General features: G+C 38.5%; 1 protein-coding gene across 2 annotated transcripts in view; it reads left to right on the top strand.

Moving 5' to 3' along the window:
* The window catches only part of scfd2 (sec1 family domain containing 2), a 251,514-nt gene that overhangs the window by 190,360 nt on the left and 47,928 nt on the right, over positions 1–13,226 (top strand). The gene's annotated exons all lie outside the window — the stretch shown is intronic.

Raw genomic sequence — 13,226 nt, 5'->3', positions numbered from 1 at the left:
CAATACAAAGCTGATGCTCGCTGCAAAATTAATAAATTCTCAGTTAAGTATCTTTAGTTTTATTTCACTAACCAAAATTATATTTTTGGCCACCACTGCATCTGGTGTTAAGTGAAACATTAGGATTCTTTGTTATATGACAAAAGCCATACTTAAACAAATTACAATAGGCATAACTGAACAATAAGTTGGATTCAATCAGGTCATTGAGAAATGCAGTTTAAATCTAGAACAAGATAAAATGAAAAGCTCTACCCCAATTCTGCTAAGCCTCATATTAATTTAATTTTGATCTACTTTAGTAAACTTGGTCTCTAGTAGATGAGAATCAGCAGTCCATCCTAAATCTATACCTGGGATCTATGGATTATAGCAAGGTTATTTGGAATTCTTCATATCCTAAATCGATGCCTGGGATCTATGGATTATAGCAAGGTTATTTGGAATTCTTCATATCCTAAATCGATACCTGGGATCTATGGATTATAGCAAGGTTACTTGGAATTCTTGATATCATAAATCAATGTCTACCCAACGTTGTATTCATTGTCAAAAAAACTTTAAAATAGTAGTCTCTTTTTTAAATAGATATAGATACGTTACTGATCCCAAATGAAATTACAGTGTTAAAATTAGCATTGCAAGTGCACAAATATACAAAATATTAGAAGAGAAGTAAGAAAGAATAAAAAAGTTACCTCAAACAGTCTAACCGGGGGGGGGGGGGGGGAGGTGTCATCACTTCTGCAGCTTTAGGTTGACTCATTATAAAACCTAATGGCTGAGGGTAAGAATGACCTTCCATTGTGTTCAGTTCGACTCCTATAACAGAGCCAGCCTTCCTAATCAGCTTATTGAGCCTGTTGGCATCATCCGTGTTGATGCCATTGCCCCAGCACACCACCGCAGACAAGATTGTACTGGTGACAACAGACTGTTAGAACAGGTGAAAGAGAGGCCTGTACACTCCAAAGGACCTCAGACTCCTTAGGAAATAAAGGCAACTCTGGGACTTCTTGTACACAGCCTCTGTGTTGGTGCTCCACTCAAGACTGTCATCCAGCTTCATCCCCAGATACTTGTACTACAAATAGTACAACCCTTGTAGAAGTGGGTGGACAATAAATCCTACTTTTATATTAATAAAGTGATTGTCAGTACATAGGCATTGTACACATTTATGAGGAAGGCAAAGTTTCCAGATGGAAGTGTTCCTCGTAGGAGTTGATTGGACCTTTTAAAGGCTGAATTCCTTTGTAATGATTTCAGGTTGTCTAATTTTTGACAGATTTGTAGCAGTGTAAGAGAGTGCAGTTTCACCTTGTTAAAATAACAGTTGGTGACAATTTAACTATTTTCTTGTGTTATAGAGACTGATGTCTTGCATACCAAAAAATTAAGTATTGCAGTGTTCTGAGGAAAGTGCTCTGCGTTGTGTACTTGTGGTGCATAATGCTCTTATTGTCATAATCACACTTCTACTTTGAGATAAACCAAGCAATTGCAGATGCTGTAAGTCTGAAATAATAAAGGGTGATGTTGGAAACTCTCAGCAGTTCAGAGAATATCTGTGAAAAGAGAAATGGAGTTATCGTTTCAGTCCTCGACTTAAAATGTTAACTCTGTTTCTCTTTCCACAGATGATGCCTGACCTAAGAATAAGTCAATGCTTTGTTCTATCCTTTCCTTACGTGCCATTGAATGTTATTACAGTACAAATGATAAAACAGCCTTCTTAGCTAATTTTTATATAATAAATCTGTTTGTTCCAGATGCTTACTTGAATTTTTTTTTCAGGGATAAACAAGGCAACACTAAAAAGTGATTTGAAATGATCAAACTTGTCTAGGATCTGTTTATTTGGGGGCACCACTGTTTCCATCAGCAGCTCTGCTGGTAACTGCAGTAAGTAGTTAAGCTCAGGGTGGATGAGGCAGTTCTGATTCCACTTAATCTGCTCCTGCAAAATCGATTGATAAACCTATTGACTCTTGGGATTAAAAAGAGTTCAGAAACCCAATACCAATACACTGGTAAAAATGAAAAAATGTAAATGGAAATAGCGCATGACCTCAGAGACATGACATCATTAGATTTTGCCTCAGAAATCATCTTTGCTTACGTTTAATACTTATAATCAGTTAATACACAACATGAATAGATGAATGGTTTGTAAATATTATTAGAAAAATTATATTAGTTTGTGTCACATGACTGGAGAGGGTATAGGTGAGAAGTTTGAGGTTGTGTCATGTAGGACTATTCAGTCCTAGCAGAATAGCAAGTGGTTCTTTCTGGATTTTTAATTATATAGATTATTGGCAGTAGGTGCAGGAGTAGGCCATTCAGCCCTTCTAGCCAGCACCGCCATTCACTATGATCATAGCTGATCATACACAATCAGTACCCCGTTCCTGCCCTCTCCCCGTATGCCTTGACCCTGCTATCTATAAGAGTTCTATCTAACTCTCTCTTGAATGCATCCAGAGACTTGGCCTCCACTGCCTTCTGGGGCAGAGCATTCCACATATCCACCACTCTCTGGGTGAAAAAGTTTTTCCACATCTCTGTTCTAAATGGCCTACCCCTTATTCTTAAACTGTGGCCTCTAGTTCTGGACCCACCCATCAGCAGGAACATGCTTCCTGCCTCCAGCGTGTCCAATCCCTTAATAATCTTATATGTTTTAATCAGATCCCCTCTCATCTTTCTAAATTCCAGTGTATGCAAGCCCAGTCACTCCAATCTTTCAACATATGACAGTCCTGCCATTCTGGGAATTAACCTTGTGAACCTACGCTGCACTCCCTCAATAGCAAGAATGTCCTTCCACAAATTTGGAGACCAAAACTGCACACAATACTCCAGGTGGGGTCTCACCAGGGCCCTGTACAGCTGCAGAAGGACCTCTTTACTCCTGTACTCAATTCCTCTTGTTATAAAAGCCAGCATGCCATTAGCTTTCTTCACTGCCTGCTGTACCTGCATGCTTGCTTTCATTGACTGATGTACAAGAACACCTAGATCTCGTTGTACTTCCCCTTTTCCTAACTTGACTCCATTAGATAGTAATCTGCCTTCCTGTTCTTGCCACCAAAGTGGATAACCTCACATTAAACTGCATCTGCCGTACATTTGCCCACTCACCCAACCTGTCCAAGTCACCCTGCATTCTCATAACATCCTCCTGACATTTCACACTGCCACCCAGCTTTGTGTCATCGGCAAATATGCTAATGTTGCTTTTAATCCCTTCATCTAAATCATTAATGTATATTGTAAACAGCTGCGGTCCCAGCACCAAACCTTGCGGTACCCCACTGGTCACAGCCTGCCATTCCGAAAGGGACCCATTAATCGCTACTCTTTGTTTCCTGTCAGCCAGCCAATTTTCAATCCATGTCAGTACTTTGCCCCCAATACCATGTGCCCTAATTTTGTCCATTAGTCTCCTATGTGGGACTTCCCTCAAAAAACTCCAGAAGATTAGTCAAGCATGATTTTCCCTTCATAAATCCATGCTGCCTCGGACTGATCCTTCTACTGCTATCCAAATGTGTCATAATTTCCTCTTTTATAATTTACTCCAGCATCTTTCCCACCACTAACGTCAGGCTAACCGGTCTATAATTCCGTTTTCTCTCTCCTTCCTTTCTTGAAAAGTGGGACAACATTAGCCACCCTTCAATCAGCAGGAACTGTTCCTGAATCTATAGAACATTGGAAAATGATTACCAATGCATCCTGGAGCCACCACTTTAAGTACCCTAGGATGCAGACCATCAAGTCCCGGAGACTTATCAGCCTTCAGACTCAACAGTCTATCCAACACTGTTTCTTGCCTAATATAAGTTTCCTTCAGTTCATCCTTTACCCTAGTTCCTTTGGCCACTATTACATCTGGGAGATTGTTTGTGTCTTCCCTAGTGAAGACAGATCCAAAGTACCTGTTCAACTCATCTGCCATTTCCTTGTTCCCCATGATAGATTCACCCGTTTCTGTCTTCAATGGCCCAATCTTGGTCTTAACTATTTTTTTGCTATTCACATACCTAAAGAAGCTTTTACCATGATCAGCTTTGATTTTCTTGTAAAACCATAGAGCTCTTTACAACCAGAAGTGGAATAAATGTATTACTATCTAGATGATTTGTTTCCCTTGTTTTGAATAATTTCAGGTTTTAAAAATTTAAATGCAAGTTCCCAGTTTGCAGGATAACCATATTGAAAACCTATAAAATGACTGGTTCATCTTTGCTGGGGATGACTGAATGAATGGATCATGCATTCTACCAAACTAAATGTGATCTGAGCTTCTGACAGGGAAGTTTGATTTTCCATCTAGATGCATTTAATTTTGATTCATGAAAGTAATCTACCATCTTGATTCTGAGAATACAGTGAATTCAGGTGTTGAAAATCTGAATAATATGAATGAACAAAGAGATGGTATAGTGATGCACAGTGCCCCAGTGTCCCAGGTTAAACCCTGACCTCTGGTGAAGTTTGTAAGTTTACATACTCTACCTGTGATCTTTTGGGTTGCTCTCCAAGGTCTCTGGTTTTGTCCTACTTGTCAAAATTGTGTAGATTGGTAAGTAATTGACCACAGTAAATTGTCTCTGGTGTGTAGATGAGTGGTGGACTTTTGGGGGGGGGGGGGTAGAAATTAATGGAAAATGGGAAGAATCAGAATCTGGTTTCACATTGCTGGCATATGTCATAAAATTTCTTGTCTTTGAAGCAGCTGTACAATGCAATACATAATAATAGAAAAAACATGAATTAGAGTAAATATGTTTAAAATTTTTAAATAAGTAGTGCAAAAATAGAAATAAAGAAGTACTGAAATATTTGTTCATGGGTTCAATGTCCATCTAGAAATCAGTTGGCTGAGGGGAAGAAGCTATTCCTGAATCATTGAGTGCGTACCTCCTTTCTGATGGTACCAATGAGAACAAGGCACGTCCTGGGTGATGGGGTCCTTAATGATGGATGCCGCCTTTTTGGAGCATCGTTCCTTAAATTTTCCCTGGATACTACAGAGGCTAGTGGCCATGAAGGAGCTGACTATGTTTACAACTGCAGCTTATTTCAATCCTGTGCAGCAGATCCACCCCCCACCCATACCTGATGGTGATGCAGCCAGTTAGAATGCTCTCTACAAAACATCTGTAGAAATCTGCGAGCATCTTTGGTGGCGTACTAAATTCCATAAACTTACAATGAAATATAGCCAATGTGGTGCCTTCTTTGTAGCTGTGGTTCTAGGACAGATCATCAGAGACATTGACACCTAGGAACTTGAAGTTGCTCACTGTTTCCAAATCCCTTTATGAGGACTGGTGTGTGTTCTGAAGTCCGCAATCAGTTCTTTGGTCTTCCTGATATTGAGTGCAAGGTTGTTGCTGTGACACCACTCAATTAGCTGATATATGTCACGCCTTCTCGGCCCCATCAGAAATTCTGCCAACAATAGTTGGTAAGTTAGCAAGTTTATAGACAGCATTTGAAACTGTGCCTAGCCACACAGTCGAGGGTATAGAGAGAGTAGAGCAGTGGGCACATATCCCTGGGGTGGGCCAGTGTTGATTATCAGAGAGATAGAGATGGTATTTCCAATATACAAAGATTGAATGAAGCAAGTTAAGGTAGGGTTAGTGTAAATGACAATATACTTTAAACTGATTGTAGATCTACTAATGGTCCAGTTTGCTAAAGCAGCATTCTATATAAATATGCATAACATATCTTGCTTGTGTAATAAAAACACAAGGAAAACCCCAGTCTGTGAAGCAACAATTGGAAAACATAGAAACATAGAAAACCTACAGCACAATAGAGGCCCTTCAGCCCACAAAGCTGTGCCCACCTTACCTTAGAAATTACTAGGGTAACTCATAGCCCTTTATTTTTCTAAGCTCCATGTGCCTATCCAGGAGTCTTTTAAAAGACCCTATCATATCTGCCTCCACCACTGTCACCGGCAGCCCATTCCACGCTCTCACCACTCTCTGCGTATAAAACTTACCCCTGACATCTCCTCTGTACCTACATCCAACCACCTTAAAACTGTGCCCTCTCGTGCTAGCCATTTTAGCCCTGGGAGAAAAGCTTTGACTATCCACACGATCAGTGCCTCTCATCATCTTGTACACCTCTATCAGGCCACCTCTCATCCTCCATCACTCCACAGAGAAAAGACCCAAGTTCACTCAACCTATTCTCATAAGGAGTGCTCCCCAAACCAGGCAACATCCTTGTAAATCTCCTCTGCACCCTTTCTATGGTTTCCACGTCCTTCCTGTAGTGAGGCAGCAGAACTGAGCACAGTACTCCAAGTGGGGTCTGACCAGACTCCTATATAACTGCAACATTACCTCTCAGCTCTTAAACTCAGTCTCACGATTGATGAAGGCCAATGCACCGTATGCCTTCTCAACCACAGAGTCAACCTGCACAGCAGCTTTGAGTGTGCTTTGAGTGACCTGTGGACCTGGACCCCAAGATCCCACTGATCCCATTAATACTATATTCTGCGCATCATATTCGACCTACCAAAATGAATCACCTCACACTTATCTGGGTTGAACTCCATCTGCCACTTCTCAGCCTAGTTTTGCATCCTATCAATATCCCGCTGTAACCTCTGGCAGCCCTCCACACAATCCACAACACTTCAAATCTTTGTGTCATCAACACACTATCCACAACACCCCCAACCTTTGTGTTATCCATGGACAATAATCCGAAGAAAACTCAGGTTCCTTTGCACGCCACCCAATGTCCTTAAGACTCCAGATTAATTTTGTGGCAACCCATAGTTACAAACATTGAAATAAATGGAGCTGTTCCAGATTGCAGGGTATTTCTCCTGAAATCACTGGATTGAGTCAGGAAAAAAAATCCCACTTCAAAAGCCAAATGAGAATTTTCTTGCAACTTGGTGGAACTGTATTTATTCGTTCATGGAATTGATCTGAGTAACTGGTAAAGTTCTTGGTTCCAAAGCGGTTATCTGGTTTGAAGTCACACTGACAACTGAAACAATCTAGTAAGCCTTTTAGAGGAAGATGGAGGGGAGGAAATTACTTCTTTTAAAGGCTCCTAGGAAATCAGGATTTTGTATACAAGATGACACTTAACATCTGACTAACACATTCCTTTCAGAATCAATGGATTATTAATTACAGTGTATCTTTGGCCTTTCTACTTTATACAAATGAAAAACAGGTATTTTTTCTGGATCTATTGAAGATTAGGAAAGCAATGTTTTTTTTACAGTTACAGTAAACAAATGGTTGTCCACATAATATTCTTTTGATGCTTAAGTATTTCTGAATAAAGTTCTGCCATTTACTATGTGAGTTATATCCATTAAAGTGGATGATTTGTTTTGATATTTAGTACCTTGAAACAAATTTGTAATTGTCTATAAACATACACGTAACACATAATTCATGTCCTGATTTTGAATACTATCAGTCATCTTTATTGCTGGATAATGACTTGAGACTAAAATCAGGCTATTTCTAGTATGCCTTATCCATGGTCAGTCTTGCAGCAAATCAGATAAATTTCCTCGTGCCCCACGCTCCAAGAAATTATGCTGTTAACTGTATAAGACCTACAAATTGCTTGGACAGTGAATTGATGAATTGCAATTGTCCTTGTCTGCTGTCTTGTTCAAGTCCTTGATGCAGCTAATTGAATGACAGCTCTGGAGAAAGCTATTAAACTGAAGCTTTACAGACAGGACAGGACAAATCAAAGCATTTTTTGTAACATTTCTCATCATCTTTTTCTGAACTAACATTTGTTTACATCTTTACTATGGTGGCGAGCATTTGGTCCATAATGACAGACAAGGAAGATCGTTAAACTCAGCAACCGTTTTATTGTGATAAATACAAAAACAGACCAGCCACTATGATCCAGAGAATGAACCCACTCAGTCAGAGGTGGTTATTACACAGCCGGTGTGACCCACAAACACATGTGCAATTCACTGTATAACCCAAGCCAAAATGTAACAGAAAATTAACTTCAGCATCCCACCATAATCCTACAAAAGCAGTTTAACACAAGAGCAATAAGTAGCACTTGTCATTAGGAATGCTGAAACAATTTGTCAACAACCCCCCCCCCCCCCCTTAAGCATCACACTATGTTAAAACTTTTATTTTGCAAGTCGTTCAAACTTAGTCTGAAAATAAAATAACCTCTTAATTTGATTAATTCAATTTTTCTGTCAATAGTAAAGGACAGAAAGGGAACAATTTCATTAGTTCTCTTTCTGTTCTTTACTATTGACAAAAAAAGTATTACTCCTCATTTGATATGTAGTATTTAGTTCAGTTTCTCTGATCTGATCAGCTCTGCTCAGATGAGATGTTTTACAGATTTTGCATCTGAGAGGCATAACTTCGAATGTAACATACTTCTCTATAATTCGGATCTCCTGTCCCTTTGCTTATAATAAGTTGAGTCATAAGCTGATTTATGTACTGAAGCTCTAAAAGTTTAAAGCCAGAAAGTTTAATTTCTGTTAAAGACTATTTGTTATCAGACTTTTTGTATGCCATGGGTCAAAATGCTGATTTTGTTTGGTATGGACAAAGTATAATCTACAAACTGATTATTTTCTATTCCAGGAGTGCTCGTTATACATTGCAATCTACCACATTCTTGTTCTACCTTTTTCAAATCTGACAGGCATGAGGGTGGGATAGTTGGTGTGCCTTGTTCATGTTACTGGACTACATTTTATTGTATTGCAAATAGCTAAGCACAAGTAAGAAAGTTACTGAAGATCTATCCTGGAGCCAGCATATTGATGCAAACACAACAAAAGCATACAGCAGCTATACTTAAATTAGAGGTCTAAGGAACTTAGTACTGTATACATCAAAGGCTCAAGCACAATTCTAGATAGGTCCTGCAAAGAGCATTCTGATTGGTTACATTACTGTCTCGCATGGAGGTGGAAATGTACAGGATCAAAAGAGGCTTCATAGGGTTGTAGACTCCCCTAAGCTCCATCATGAACACAAGCCTCCCACCATGGAGGTCATCTTCCAAACGCAAGACCTCAAGGAGGCAACACCCATCATTAAGGATCCTTACCATACAGGCCACGCCTTCTTATTACTACCATTAGGGAGGAGGTACAGGAGTCCAAAGTTCCACACTCAACATTTTAGAAACAGCTTCTTCCCCTTTTCCATCAATTAATACTTTGCAATATTTATAAGAACAATAGAAATAGGAACAAGAGTAGGTCACCTGGGCAGTTGAGACTGTTCCACCATTTAATAAGATCATAGCTGAGCTAGCTTGCTTATTTCTTTATTATTGTAACTTATACTAATTTGTAATGCCTATACTGCGGTCACAAAACAACAAATTTCACGACTAATGTCAGTGACAATAAAGCTGATTCTGATCTTAATGTGTTCAACAATATCTGATTAACACGTTCTCCATTCAACATTTATGCAAAACAAATCTGTGATGTTTCCAATGATAAAACAGTATAATTTTAGATTACTATATAGTAATACAGATTTACTATAGGTTAATAAAGAGTTTTACTTGCTTTGCATTATATATTCAGAAGCAGAATCAAATTTATTATCACTGGCATGTGACATGAGATTTTTTTAACTTAGCAGCAGCAGTTCAATGCAATACATAATCTAGCAGAGAGAGAAAAAAGTAATAATAATAAATAAAATGAAACATAATAAATAAGCAAGTAAATCAATTAAATATATTGAACAGATTTTTAAAATGTGCATAAACAGAAATACTGTATATTTAAAAAAAGTGAGGTAGAGTTCTTTGCAAAGGAGAAGTTGTTTCCTTAAGGCTACAAGGTTTGCTTATTAAATCAGTAAAGGTTAAGATCAAGCATTTTTAATTGTTCTTGGAATTTGACTGTTTACAACACATTAATTTTAGTTTGGATGTTAGCAGTGCCTAATATATTAAAAAATTGCATCTCAAACAAAGTTGGACTTCTTTGTGATGTACTATGTTTTATATATAAACATAACATAAAGCATTTATTATCTTTGATATATAATTATATACTGTACATAGTTAATTTTATCTTGCATTGATGAAAGGTCCACGTGGGTATTTCTTCTCCTTTTATGTGGAGACTGAAAATGCCTGCAGATGCACATGTTGAAAACCAAAACCATTGTGTAAACAGCTTAATTAATTTGAATGAAAAACGTTACAGTTCTTCAAAGCCTGCCAATTATTTATTAATCTGAATGAACAAATGAATGGATTATAAATGTTGGAGAAAAAAATTAACCCTGCGGCAGAAAAATTAAATTGCAGCTTGGCTTGACTTGCAACATTTTTGAGAGCAGTGAATTGAAAAACATAGCAAGATAAATCAACTATTTCTACCTAGTTTAAAACTTGATTTGGAACTTTTCTAGATTAACTGAACCATTATTTATGCATTCTGAGGGGCTATAGAAAAAATGGACAATTTTGATGTTTTGTTTTAACGTTCTCTTAGAAACTGCAACCAGATGTTGTTTTTCTTTAATAAAGAACATAATCTTCACACCATTTAGGGGATTCTTAATATATTAATTTTCAATCAACTTGAACATCTCGGTTGACAACTTTGCTATTAGGTACTGTATGTTTATGTTCATCAAGCTATGAGCATTAATATGTATAACTGAGGAATAGAGAAGTTAGTGAGATATCCTGAAGCAACTTACTGTAACGTAATCAAACACTGAGTTAGAGCAGGAGATATTAACAACAATGACAAAGATCTCAGACAAAGGATTGGTTTAAATAAACTTTGAGTGATGATGCGGAATTGGAGATAGAGAGGTCTAGGAAAGGGTACAACATTTAAAATTTAGCTAGCAAAAGGTGCAGTTTCATTTGATAAAAATGAAGGAAGTAGGAAATGCCCAAGATGTCAGAGCTCACAAGTGAGTAAAACACTGCAGGAGATCAAAGAAGTAGAAGTGGGTGAGACAAAGTAAATTTTACAAATCATTATAGGGAGTTGTGAATAATGTCTGGAAAATGCAATGCATGTTAGATATAAGCAAGGTGGATGAATAGAGAGAATACAAGGCCAAATAGGAGTGCCTTCAAATGATCAAATCTGAAGGCGGCAAAGAATGTCATGGAAGTATGATCTCCATTCCATTCTTGGCTTATAATTGTCAAAACGGTCTCTATTTTCAAGATAAGATAATGCTATCTTATGACTTTATCGTCTCAGTCAATTGCTGGCACTTTTTGAGTTTTAACTAGAAATCTAATTCATAAATGAAGCATTCTTGACAGGGGTATTGTAGAATAAGATCTGCAGATTTCCTCTTGTTTCTGTAGTTTTTGACCTGGCTATGTGTATATTCTGTGATTCTCACTAACACTACCCTGGAAGCTTACAATAAAGAAGGCACTTGGCAACCCACTGCTTTGTTAGAACCTCCCCAAGCTGCACTGCCCTGCTTCTTCCATCTCTTAAAGGAGTGAGGCAAACCCTAATCATCATAATAAATATACAACATTTCAGTAGCAATCGTGCCGGAATCCTTTATACATTTTCACAACCCTTATCCCAGGGTCTAAGTTACCTATCACTTCACTATTCCCCATCTTAAAAAGAGTACATACAAACATTGTTTGCTTACTGAAAGGAAGCTTTGTTTGGAGCAGTTACTTGATTTATGAAAGTGATTGAGTATATTTGAAATTATAGACAATAGACAATAGGTGCAGGAGTAGGCCATTCGGCCCTTTGAGCCAGCACCGCCATTTAATGTGATCATGGTTGATCATCCACAATCAGTACCCCATTCCTGCCTTCTCCCCATATCCCTTGACTCCGCTATCTTTAAGAGCTCTATCTAACTCTTTCTTGAAAGCATCTAGAGAATTGGCCTCCACTGCCTTCTGAGGCAGAGCATTCCATAGATCCACAACTCTCTGGGTGAAAAAGTTTTTCCTGAACTCCGTTCTAAATGGACTACCCCTTATTCTTAAACTGTGCCCTCTGGTTCTGGACTCCCCCAACATCGGGAATATGTTTCCTGCCTCTAGTGCGTCCAATCCCTTAATAATCTTATACGTTTCAATCAGATCCCCTCTCATCCTAAATTCCAGTGTATACAAACCCAGTCGCTCCAATCTTTCAACATATGACAGTCCCGCCATCCCGGGAATCAACCTCATGAACCTACACTGCACTCCCTCAATAGCAAGAATGTCCTTCCTCAAATTTGGAGACCAAAACTGAACACAATACTCCAGGTGTGGTCTCACCAGGGCCCTGTACAACTGCAGAAGGACCTCTTTGCTCCCATACTTAACTCCACTTGTTATGAAGGCCAATGTGCCATTAGCTTTCTTCACTGCCTGCTGTACCTGCATACTTACTTTCAGTGACTGATGAACAAGGACACCTAGATCTCATTGTACTTCCCCTTTTCCTAACTTAATACCATTCAGATAGTAATCTGCCTTCCTGTTCTTGTCACCAAAGTGGATAACCTCATATTTATCCACATTAATCTGCATCTGCCCACTCACCCAACCTGTCCAAGTCACCCTGCACTCTCATAACATCCTCCTCAGATTTCACACTGCCACCCAGTTTTGTGTCATCTGCAAATTTGCTAATGACTTTTAATCCCTTCATCTAAATCATTAATGTATATTGTAAATAGCTGCAGTCCCAGCACCGAGCCTTGTGGTACCGCACTGGTCACTGCCTGCCATTCTGAAAAGAACCTGTTAATCCCTACTCTTTGTTGTGCTTAATTATGATTATTTAAGCAAAGTTTAAGACTATGATGATAAATATTAGATCGTTACTTGATAATTACTGAACATAATGAAAACTGCAAGAACTTTGCACTACTCATTTGCTGTCTTGGCACCATCGCTGAGAGATGGCATAAGGATAACTCTCAACATATTTATTGATTAAAGGATGTTCCTCTGAAAGAAAATAAAGTGCAATTTACCCCATGTGATCTACATTATACCCTAAAGTTTAATTATGTTTGCTTTAGGAATTAACACAGAGCTTGTGGTCAGGCACAGGTAGCAGCATGTCTGGAGAGTGAATCAGAACAGAAAAGCCAGTCAATTTTAGCCTTTTTAAAAGCTAGGCTATTGAAAATCATGACAGTGTTCAATTGCTACAAAAGTACTGCAGCAGTTCTGCT

This window comes from Hypanus sabinus, chromosome 14 (genome assembly GCF_030144855.1).
Source record: "Hypanus sabinus isolate sHypSab1 chromosome 14, sHypSab1.hap1, whole genome shotgun sequence".
In the NCBI taxonomy this organism is placed as follows: domain Eukaryota; kingdom Metazoa; phylum Chordata; class Chondrichthyes; order Myliobatiformes; family Dasyatidae; genus Hypanus; species Hypanus sabinus.
This window is presented reverse-complemented; position numbering and strand designations above follow the sequence as displayed.